We start from the raw sequence: 12,233 nt of genomic DNA, 5'->3' as shown, positions 1-12,233 counted from the left end.
AGGTTCACAATCGAGGATACTTCATAATAAGGACATGACTTATCCAGAAAGATTGTATTCATGTTTGTTCCCAAGTTATTTATATGAGATATAAATAAGATGGAATGGTGAGTCTCATGCCATATAACAAACTTGATAGGCACTTATAAATGATAAGTAGGCCGAACCAGTGACACTTATGACAAGCACATGGAGTTTACTCTTGTCAATGTTTTGTCATAAATCATATCAGTGCATATAATCTTTAGACCTGAGATAGCACAGTTATCTTGTATATAGGTAGTTTGAGTTTGATACTGCTTTCATACTTGTACTATGTATGGGTATATGGGCATGTGTTGGCTCCTGCTAGTTATATATGGAGGTAGGTGTTGATCAAGAAGGAATCTGTTCCTCTAAGTAAATAGAGTTAAAATCCTATGTTCATTTAATTGTTCTTGATGTTTCAAGTTCCTGGCCAGGACAGATAGATTTATTCAGAAAAGAGTTTCTGATGATAAAAATCTTTTAATCAAGAACTGGAATTAAAAGAGAACATAATATTCATAGCAAATGGAGTTTGACATAAACCATGACTCCAGCTTGAGTTGGGATTTTGTAACAGAGAGATTCTAGTGCATGGTAATATATGATTATAGGTTCATTTAAGGTAAACCTTATTACTAATTGGGTGGCCATGGCATGCTATGCTAGGTGTTAACCATGGTCTATGAGGTTCATAAAATGATTTAGAGAAATCATTTATGGTAAGAAAGAGTTCTGATGATATTAAGAGTTGATATCATGTCTCATTGCCAATTAGTGATGAGCCTAGTAAGTCACACACATACACAAGTTATCACCTATTTAAATATGATTTAATTAATTAATTAAAGAGTTTAATTGATTAATTAAATAGATTTGGTTTGCAATTAAATTGCAAAGTCCCTAGCATGACTTGAAACCAAATCTAGATTATTGGATGTGTAGTATAAATTAAATTTATGTTTAAAGTGTTTAAATATGAATTTAATTGATGAGAAATTAATTAATAGAGATTAATTAATTAATTTATATTTGATATAAATTAATTAGAAGAAGAAAATAATTATTTTGGGTTAAGAACTCAAAATTAAGACACAGAGGCATTTTGGTCATTTCACAGTGTTGACACGTGGCACCATGAGATGGTGACACATGGCATAACACATAAGCTTGCCAAATGTTTTTTTTTAATCATGTAAGATGATTAAAATCAAGATTAAATATAGGTTTGACACTTGGCACAATGTGATTGGGTCACTTAAACCTAGAGCTAATCAAAAGGTGACATGTGGCTAGGGTTTAATGTGTTAACCTAGCTATTTAAGTGTGGTTATGAAAGAAAACATAACCAGCAGCCTCTCCTCTCAATTGTCACGCCACTTTGAGCCTCTCCAGCTATTTCTCTTCATCTCTCATCAATTCAAAGAGATTAGCCATCAATCTCTTGAATTAAGAACACTAGAAATTGTTTCTAGTGTCTTGTTTACATCTCTAATCTCTTAAAAGGCAGAACTTGAATTTCTAATTAATAGAAAAGGCTTTAGAAGCTGTTCAAGGGCTGCCATAGGTGTTCTTGGTGTGGACAAGCTAGAGGACAACATCCGTGTCACGAAGATGAATCTCAAAGCGCGAGACACATCTGCAGCACATCAAGAGGTTAGTGTAATCGTTCTTGATTTAATCTAGGGTTCTAAAATTAATCTGATTAATTTAAAAATCTTAAATGGCAAATACAGATCCAAAAACATATTAAAAGGGTTTTAATATGTTGTTTATCATTGAAATCAAATAGATAAAAATAAATCTTGCATGGTGCATGTGACCCTAGGTGAAAATTTTTGAATTCAATGGTATAATCTTGTGTTTTTCACGCTTCCGTTCCTTCAATTGGTATCAGAGCCACTATATTTGCCATTTAGATTGTTGATTATATAATTTAATTGTGTGTTTGATCATGAGATCAAGAGATTCATTGCTGGTTGGATCATGAGATGTGGCGTCACACATGGTGAAGCCACCATTGGTGGCGGCAACAATGGTTCCATGGGTGGTTCAAGGTTTGTCTTTTAATTATGCAATTGTTGTATGATCTAAGGCCTATTCTTTGACTAATTAAAGTGTTTAATTAGTTGTTTTAATCACACAATTAAATTATGATTCAAATCAGAATTTTAAAAAATTGTTTGAATGTGATTCAAATCTGAATTTTAAAAGTTGTTTGAATGTGATTCAAATCTGAATTTTTAAAGTTGTTTGAATCATATTTAAATCTGATTTTTTAAAATTGATTCAATAAAATTCAGATCTGATTTTTTAAAAAAATATTTGAATGTGATTCAAATCTGATTTTTTAAAAAATGTTTGAATGTGATTCAAATCTGAATTTTTGAAGTTGTTTGAATGTGATTCAAATCTGAATTTTTAAATTTGTTTGAATGAGATTCAAATCTGAATTTTTAAATTTATTTGAATCATATTCAAATCTGGATTTTTAAGTTGAATATGAGATATTCAATTTAATTTAAGTATGTATGTTTTATTTAATTGTTAAATAGTGATATGCATGATGGATGATCATGGACTATAAAAGACCAATGTGTGGATTTATTTCTTTTATGTTTCTTTGGGATTGTAAATTAATTAATTTATTTTAATTTATTTTGGGCATGTATTATTAAGTTTGTAATATTTTTGTGTTGTAATTTCATTTATTTAAAATCTTGTAAATTCGCCTTGGTATGCCAAGGATTACTATGTAATATTGGATTGCAAGAAGTTCAAGGAGGTCAAGAGCATTGGTGGGACCAGTGGGAGGAATTCAATATCAAGTGTTGATTATGTACTCCTTCAGCAACTCTTGTAAAATGAATGAATGAAATGCACCTACAATATCAAGTGTTGATTATGTACTCCTTCAGCAACTCTTGTAAAATGAATGAATGAAATGCACCTAGGAATGCCCAGATTCAATTCTTGGTGGCTCAGAATTGAATCCCTTAGAAAGTCCATGATCATACCATATTTACTGCTTATCCATGAATGCATGAGATGTATGGGAATGTATGCAATTATATGATATATGCATGCTAAATGGATAATGTGCAAAGTGAGACCTTAATAGTAATTAGGGTGGCTATAAAATCTTCCAAGCAAATGATTAAGTTGGAAATGCTATAATTAAAGTAATTATAACATAAGCCCTCCATTGGGGCAATTATTTTAAGAAATTTTAAATAGTTGCATGAGATGCAATTAATTTAAGATATTTTCTTAAGAATAATTGTTAAGCATGAGATGTTGTAAATATGTAAATGGTTTGGTGGCCAATATTGGATGTACCTGAGGACATTAAAATTATTTGCATAATTACTGGCTCAATGGGATCAACTTAACTAATGCAAGATAAGTCAATAATGGATGTACCTGAGATTTTGAGCATTAGGGGCTAGGTAAAGGATTGAACCTCACATGAGATGTGATGGGCAAGGAGTTGCTCACTTATAGTTTATTGTAATTCCAATAATGGATGTACCTAAGGATGATCAATAGAATTATAAGAATTCAATCACCCACTAGAAATCCATCCAACTAGGAAATTTTCTACTTTGGAAGTGTAGGATTCGCTAAGTTAGTGGGAGGACCAATTTGATTAAAAGACCATAATCATTTTGGTTAAATACATAATACATTTACTAATTAATCTGGTTATTTTCTGCAGTTATTTTTCTGATAAAAATGAGCACAAAACAACCACCACCATCCAATATCCTTGCAAGCATACTTGATCACACCAGGTTGACAGGACCTAATCATGCGATTGGCTAAGAAATTTGAAACTTGTCTTGAACCTTGAACATATAGGATATGTTATAGATTCAAATGTTCCTGGTCCCTTACCTCCAGAGGCCACACAAGAGGAACATGAAACTTTGGACAAGTGGAAGGAGCATGATATGAGAGCTAAGTGTTACATGCTTGCTTCCATGAGTAATGAGTTACAGAAGCAACATGAGAACATGCAGAGTGCGAGTGAAATCCTCCTTCACCTACAAGAGTTGTATGGTGAGCACAAGAGAATGCTAGGTATGAGATATCTAGACAAGCTATTCCGTATGAGGATGTCGAGGGATGAATGTTGGGGATCATGTCCACAAGATGATTGGTGATTGAGCAGTTGGAACATCTTGACTTCAACATGGATTTCCAACTACAAACGGATTTGATCCTTCAGTCCCTTCCTGAGTCTTTTGGGAATTTTGTGACAAATTTCCATATGACTAAACAGGAATGCACCTTAGCTGAATTACTCAACATGCTGGTTATTGCCCAAAAGAATATGCCAGGCAATAAAGGAAAAGAGGTAGCTTTGGTTGCATCTTCTTCTGCTGGAAAGTCCAACAAGAAGAAGGGCAATAAGAAAAAGAAACCTCAGTTTCCTGGTCTTTCCAAGAAAATAGCTAAACAGAAAAGGAAGACTAAAGCTGATGGAGGCAAAGGAAAGTGTTTCCACTGCCAAAAGGATGGGCACTGGAAAAGGAACTGCCCAGAGTATCTTGCTTCTCTGAAGGACAAGAAGGATACACCTTTGGAAGGCATGTCAATATCTTGTTATTTAGATTCTGATGATACTCATAGTTCATCTACAGCTTGGGTTTTAGATACTGGTGCCAGTTCTCACATTTCTAATGATATGCAGGAACTAGCAAACGATGGCGACTTGCGTTCTCAAGATATTAGAGTCCGGATTGGCAATGGCTCAACTGTTGAAGCTTTAGCCATAGGATCTAAATCTTTTTACATGTTTGGACATGTTTTGTGTTTGGATAATATTTTATATGTACCTGATGCTTTTAAGAACATCATTTCTATATCTAGTTTGACTAGAAATGGCTATGAATTTCAGTTCACAGATGATGTTTGCAATATTTATTTTGGAAATAAATATGTTGGTTCGGGTTATATGAATGATGGTCTTTATTATTTGGATAATAATGACAAACACAAATTGAATGCAAGTGATCTAAAAGAATACAATGCCATGGTGAAAACTAACTCAAGTTCAAAATATATTTGGCACTTAAGGTTATGTCATGTTGCAGAAGATAGGATTGCAAAATTGGAGAAAATGGGGATTCTATCCTCATTGGGCTCTGAGCCTACTCCAACTTGTGAATCTTGCCTTCAAGGCAAAATGACTAGATCACCCTTTGTTGGACAAGGGCTAAGAGTTGAAAATATTTTGGAACTAATACATAGTGATGTATGTGGTCCGTTTAAAGAAATGGCTAGAGGGGGCTTTCATTATTTTATTACCTTTACTGATGATAAATCAAGGTTTGGGTATTTGTATTTGATAAAATACAAACATGAATCCTTTGAAAAGTTTAAGGAATTTAAATCTGAAGTAGAAAATCAAACAGGAAAAAGTATTAAAACTCTTCGATCAGATCGTGGAGGTGAATATTTGAGTACTGAATTTGATGAATACTTGAGAGAGCATGGCATTGTTTCTCAGCTGACTCCTCCAGGAACGCCACAGCTGAATGGTGTATCTGAAAGGAGAAATTGTACCCTATTGGATATGGTACGTAGTATGATGAGCTATACTGATATGCCAATCTCCTTTTGGGGATTTGCATTAGAATCAGCTTTATATATTCTGAATAGGATTCCATCAAAATCAGTTTCTTCCACACCTTATGAGATATGGCATGGAAGAAAACCAAGTCTTAAGCATGTTAAGATTTGGGGTTGTCCAGCTTATATCAAAAAGCTGAACATTGATAAATTGGAGACCAGATAAGAAAGAGGTAGATTTGTTGGATATCCAAAAGATAGTTTGGATATTATTTTTATTTGCCTACTTCACAAAAGGTTGTGATAAGTAGAGATGCCACATTTCTTGAACAACAGTTTGTTCAAGAAGGAGGCAAAGGAAGGCAAATAGAGTTAGAATTGGAGAATTCTGACCAACCAACAGATTAGATGGATATAGATCCATCTAGTCAACCTATACCCATTGATGAAACATCTACAGCTGTTCCTCGTAGAACAACCGGGTATCTCACCCACGGTGAGAGATGGTTTTCTTCATGAAGAAGAACAAGAGTTGTCTACTCATGAAGAAGTAGATCATGGAGATGATCCACTTACCTATGAAGAAGCTATATCAGATATAGACTCTTCAAAATGGATTGATGCTATGAAATCCGAGATTGATTCCATGTATAAGAATCAAGTTTGGGATCTTGTTGACCCACACAAGGTATTGTACCTATAGGGAACAAATGGGTTTTCAAGAAGAAAATTGGTTACGATGGAAAGGTAGAGACCTATAAGGCAAGGCTAGTAGCGAAAGGGTTTCGCCAAAGGCAAGGAATAGACTATGAGGAGACTTTCTGCCTATTGCCATGCTTAAATCAATTAGGATTTTATTAGCAATAGTGCATACTATGATTATGAGATTTGGCGGATGGATGTCAAAGCGACTTTTCTCAATAGATACACTGAAGAAAACATTTTCATGGAACAACCTAAGGGATTTGAATCCCAAGATGGTTCCAAGGTATGCAAGCTAAAGCGATCCATTTATGGGTTGAAACAAGCTTCGAGGAGTTGGAAAATCTTTTTGGATGAAGCTATTAAATCATTTGGTTTTATCAAAAATGAGGATGAGCCATGTGAATATAAGAAGGTTAGTGACAATGCTATCACTTTCCTTGTCTTATATGTGGATGACATACTGTTGATGGGTAATGATACAGGTATGTTGACGACTATAAAGGTATGGTTGTCAAATACATTCTCCATGAAAGACTTAGGAGAGGCAACCTATATTCTTGGGATTCGCATTTATAGAGATAGAGCGAAATGAATAATTGGTTTATCCCAAAGTCTATACTTGGAAAAGGTGTTAAAGAGGTTTAACATGCTTGATTCCAAGAAAGGATTGTTACCAGTGAGACATGGTATCCTCCTTTCTAAAGAGATGTGTGCAAAGACACGTTAAGAAAGAGATAAGATGGCCAGATTCCATATGCTTGGCTATTGGAAGTTTAATGTATGCAATGTTGTGTACTAGGCGGATATCGCATATCTTTATTAGTTTGACTAGCGGTATCAATCCAATCCAGTTTGGAACATGGATAGTCAAGAATATCCTTAAGTACTTGAGAAGAACTAAGGATTTATTCTTGATTTATGGAGGTGGAGACTTGCAATTGGATGGTTATCGATTACGATTTCCAATCGGATATCGATGATAGAAAGTCTACCTCTGGATATGTGTTCATTTGTAATGGAGGTGCGATCGGTTGGAAGAGTTCCAAGCGAGCACATTGCAGATTCCACTCATCGAAATTTGAGTATATTCTTTGCATCGAATCTTTGCAAAAGAAACATTTGGATAAAGAAGTTGTGATGAACTTACGATAGTTCCTTCCATTGAGTCGTGGTTCCATTACATTGTGACAATAATGGAGCGATCATACAAGCTAAGGAACCAAGGTCTCACGAAATCCAAACACATAGAAAGCGCTACCACATTATCGGAGAAATAGTTGGGCGAGGAGATGTAGCCATGCAGAAAATAGCATCGGTGAAAATCCGGTGATCCATTCACTAAGCCTATGTCACAGACTCGATTAGACCGACATCTTGAGAAGATAGGTCTAAGATATTGTAATGAATGGCTCTAGTGCTAGTGGGAGATTGTTAGTAGTATGCCTAGAGCATATCATTTAGTATGTATCTTGTACATATTTTTAATAATAAAGGCATTTCCACTTTTCCGTTTACATAATATATTTATGTGTAATAGAAAAGGTCCATTGATATTTTGTTAGAAATATTATTCTTAAGTTGTTAAGAATATGAGTGACAATATTTCTAGCACAAAGTATCATAAATAGGTTCACAATCGAGGATACTTCATAATCAGGACATGACTTATCGGAAAGATTGTATTCATGTTTGTTCCCAAGTTATTTATATGAGATATAAATAAGATGGAATGGTGAGTCTCATGCCACATAACAAACTTGATAGGCACTTATAAATGATAAGTAGGCCGAACCAGTGACACTTATGACAAGCACATGGAGTTTACTCTTGTCAATGTTTTGTCATAAATCATATCATTGCATATAATCTTTAGACCTGAGATAGCACAGTTATCTTGTATATAGGTAGTTTGAGTTTGATACTGCTTTCATACTTGTACTATGTATGGGTATATGGGCACGTGTTGGCTCCTGCTAGTTATATATGGAGGTAGGTGTTGATCAAGAAGGAATCTGTTACTCTAAGTAAATAGAGTTAAAATCCTATGTTCATTTAATTGTTCTTGATGTTTCAAGTTCCTGGCCAGGACAGATAGATTTATTCAGAAAAGAGTTTCTGATGATAAAAATCTTTTAATCAAGAACTGGAATTAAAAGAGAACATAATATTCATAGCAAATGGAGTTTGACATAAACCATGACTCGGCTTGAGTTGGGATTTTATGTAGAGAGATTCTAGTGCATGGTAATATATGATTATAGGTTCATTTAAGGTAAACCTTATTACTAATTGGGTGGCCATGGCATGCTATGCTAGGTGTTAACCATGGTCTATGAGGTTCATAAAATGATTTAGAGAAATCATTTATGATAAGAAAGAGTTCTGATGATATTAAGAGTTGATATCATGTCTCATTGCCAATTAGTGATGAGCCTAGTAAGTCACACACATACACAAGTTATCACCTATTTAAATATGATTTAATTAATTAATTAAAGAGTTTAATTGATTAATTAAATAGATTTGGTTTGCAATTAAATTGCAAAGTCACTAGCATGACTTGAAACCAAATCTAGATTATTGGATGTGTAGTATAAATTAAATTTATGTTTAAAGTGTTTAAATATGAATTTAATTGATGAGAAATTAATTAATAGAGATTAATTAATTAATTTATATTTGATATAAATTAATTAGAAGAAGAAAATAATTATTTTGGGTTAAGAACTCAAAATTAAGACACAGGGGCATTTTGGTCATTTCATAGTGTGACACGTGGCACCATGAGATGGTGACACATGGCATAACACATAAGCTTGCCAAATGTTTTTTTTTTAATCATGTAAGATGATTAAAATCAAGATTAAATATAGGTTTGACACTTAGCACAATGTGATTGGGTCACTTAAACCTAGAGCTAATCAAAAGGTGACATGTGGCTAGGGTTTAATGTGTTAACCTAGCTTTTTAAGTGTGGTTATGAAAAGGAAACATAACCAGCAGCCTCTCCTCTCAATTGTCACGCCACTTTGAGCCTCTCCAGCTATTTCTCTTCATCTCTCATCAATTCAAAGAGATTAGCCATCAATCTCTTGAATTAAGAACACTAGAAATTGTTTCTAGTGTCCTGTTTACATCTCTAATCTCTTAAAAGGCAGAACTTGAATTTCTAATTAATAGAAAAGGCTTTAGAAGCTGTTCAAGGGCTGCCATAGGTGTTCTTGGTGTGGACAAGCTAGAGGGACAACATCCGTGTCCTCAAGACGAATCTCAAAGCGCGGACATCTTGCGACACATCAAGAGGTTAGTATAATCGTTCTTGATTTAATCTAGGGTTCTAAAATTAATCTGATTAATTTAAAAATCTTAAATGGCAAATACAGATCCAAAAACATATTAAAAGAGTTTCAATATGTTGTTTATCATTGAAATCAAATAGATAAAAATAAATCTTGCATGGTGCATGTGACCCTAGGTGAAAATTTTTGAATTCAATGGTATAATCTTGTGTTTTTCACGCTTCCGTTCCTTTATGTCAATATTCTACCAACACTTCCATGAATACATACATTTATTCAAGTGTCCCCAAGCTGCCGAAAATCTTCTTCAACACCAAATTGTCCTACAATTCATCAATTCCCATCCAAGTGCCAAAAATCACCATATAAATATGAAGTAATTCACTAGGTTATTAAATCATCACAACCAACATAATTCTCATCAATTATATGTACAAATACTTCATCAATACATGATTATATGGCTGCCCAAAAATGGATATCTCAATACTCTTCAAACTTAAAAAATTTCCTTCACAAAACCAACACCCATAACATGTATACAAAGTTTATCAAAGAAATCTTCAAAAACGCTAACTTACCTTATGGTTGGAGCTTGTTAAACCTTGCTTAAACTTCTCAAATTTGGTATCAAACTCTTCCTTGTGATGAGTAGACAAACTTTCATGAAGCTACTTAAGGGATTGGAGTTGAAATGGGAGAGTGGACCAAGCTTGCATGAACACGCCAATGGAGGTTTCTTTCTCCTTCAATTCGGCTATGTTGGGAGGACTTAGGGAAGATGAAGTTTCTGCCTTGGATAATGGATGTACACCTGCCCCACTTAGTATATATTAATCCATTAATGGTCCACTAACTCCAAATAATCATATAATAAGCTAATTGTTCATTTATTCCACATTAACCCATGATTTTAGTTAATTACTTTAGGTACCACCAAATTAATTTTTCATTTTATTTTCTAAGTGTAATACTATTTATTTTTAATGGACATTTAGGTCAAAAGACAATTCGGGATGTCAAATGACCATAATGCCCCTGTTCGGGTGGCATTCCCGATTTTTCGGTATCACCGGGTTTTGTCCGTTTTTCGATTTCTCACTTTTCTTTGTACTAATTATTTAATTTTTCTTTGATCTTTCTAATGATATTTATTCTTCAATAAGGTTCTATTTAAGTCCTAAAAATGTTTTCCAGGGTTCCCATGATCCGGGAGCTAGTCAACGGTCCACGCCGTGACTTCCCGATCTTGATCACCCATCGTTAGGTTTCCAGGCTCGTTTAACTTGATTACCTTTCTTTGCTATTATTTTTCCTTTGTTTTTCTTGTATTTTCTTTTCTTGTATTTCATTATTTTATGTCTCCTCCCTCATGTCAAAGTGTAGTTCTAGGCATCCTAGCTGTCCGGACAACACTGGTCACCGGAGCAGTAGAACGCACTACCGAACTTTGGGGTGTTACAGCTGCCTAGATATCTCATACCTAACATTTCTTCTGTGCTCATCATACAACTCTTGTAGGTGAAGGAGGATCTCACTCGCACTCTGCATGTTTTCATGCTGCTTCTGTAACTCATTACTCACGGAAGCAAGCATGTAACACTTAGCTCTCATATCATGCTCCTTCCACTTGTCCAAAGTTTCATGTTCCTCTTGTGTGGCCTCTGGAGGTAAGGGACCAGAAACATTTGAATCTAGAACATATCCTATATGTTCAAGGTTCAGGACAAGTTTCAAATTTCTTAGCCAATCAAAGAGATTAGGTCCTGTTAACCTATTGTGATCAAGTATGCTTGCAAGGATATTGGATGGTGGTGATTGTTCTGTGCTCATTATTATCAGAAAATTAATTGCAGAAAATAACCAAATGAATTAGTAAATGTATCAAGTAATTAACCAAAATGATTATGGTCTTTTAATCAAATTGGTCCTCCCACTAACTTAGCGAATCCTACACTTCCAAAGTAGAAAACAGAAATCCTAGTTGGATGGATTTCTAGTGAGTGATTGAATTCTTATAATTCTATTGATCATCCTCAGGTACATCCATTATTGGAATTATAATAAACTATAAGTGAGCAACTCCTTGCCCATCACATCTCATGTGAGGTTCAATCCTTTACCTAGCCCCTAATGCTCAAAATCTTAGGTACATCCATTATTGACTTATCTTGCATTAGTTAAGTTGATCCCATTGAGCCAGTAATTATGCAAATAATTTTAATGTCCTCAGGTACATCCAATATTGGCCACTAAACCATTTATATATTTACAACATCTCATGCTTAACAATTATTCTTAAGAAAATCTCTTAAATTAATTGCATCTTATGCAACTATTTAAAATTTTTTAAAATAATTTCCCCAATGGATGGCCCATGTTATAATTACTTTAATTATAGCATTTTCAACTTAATCATTTGTTTGGAAGATTTTATGGTCATCCTAATTACTATTAAGGTCTCACTTTGCACATTATCCATTTAGCATGCACATATCATATAATTGCATACATTCCCATACATCTCGTGCATTCATGGATAAGCAATAAATATGGTATGATAATGGACTTTCTAAGGGATTCAATTCTGAGCCATCAAGAATTGAATCAGGGCATTCCTAGGTGCAT

This window comes from Hevea brasiliensis, chromosome 7, assembly GCF_030052815.1.
Source record: "Hevea brasiliensis isolate MT/VB/25A 57/8 chromosome 7, ASM3005281v1, whole genome shotgun sequence".
NCBI lineage: Eukaryota > Viridiplantae > Streptophyta > Magnoliopsida > Malpighiales > Euphorbiaceae > Hevea > Hevea brasiliensis.
Note: the sequence above shows the minus strand (reverse complement) of the source record.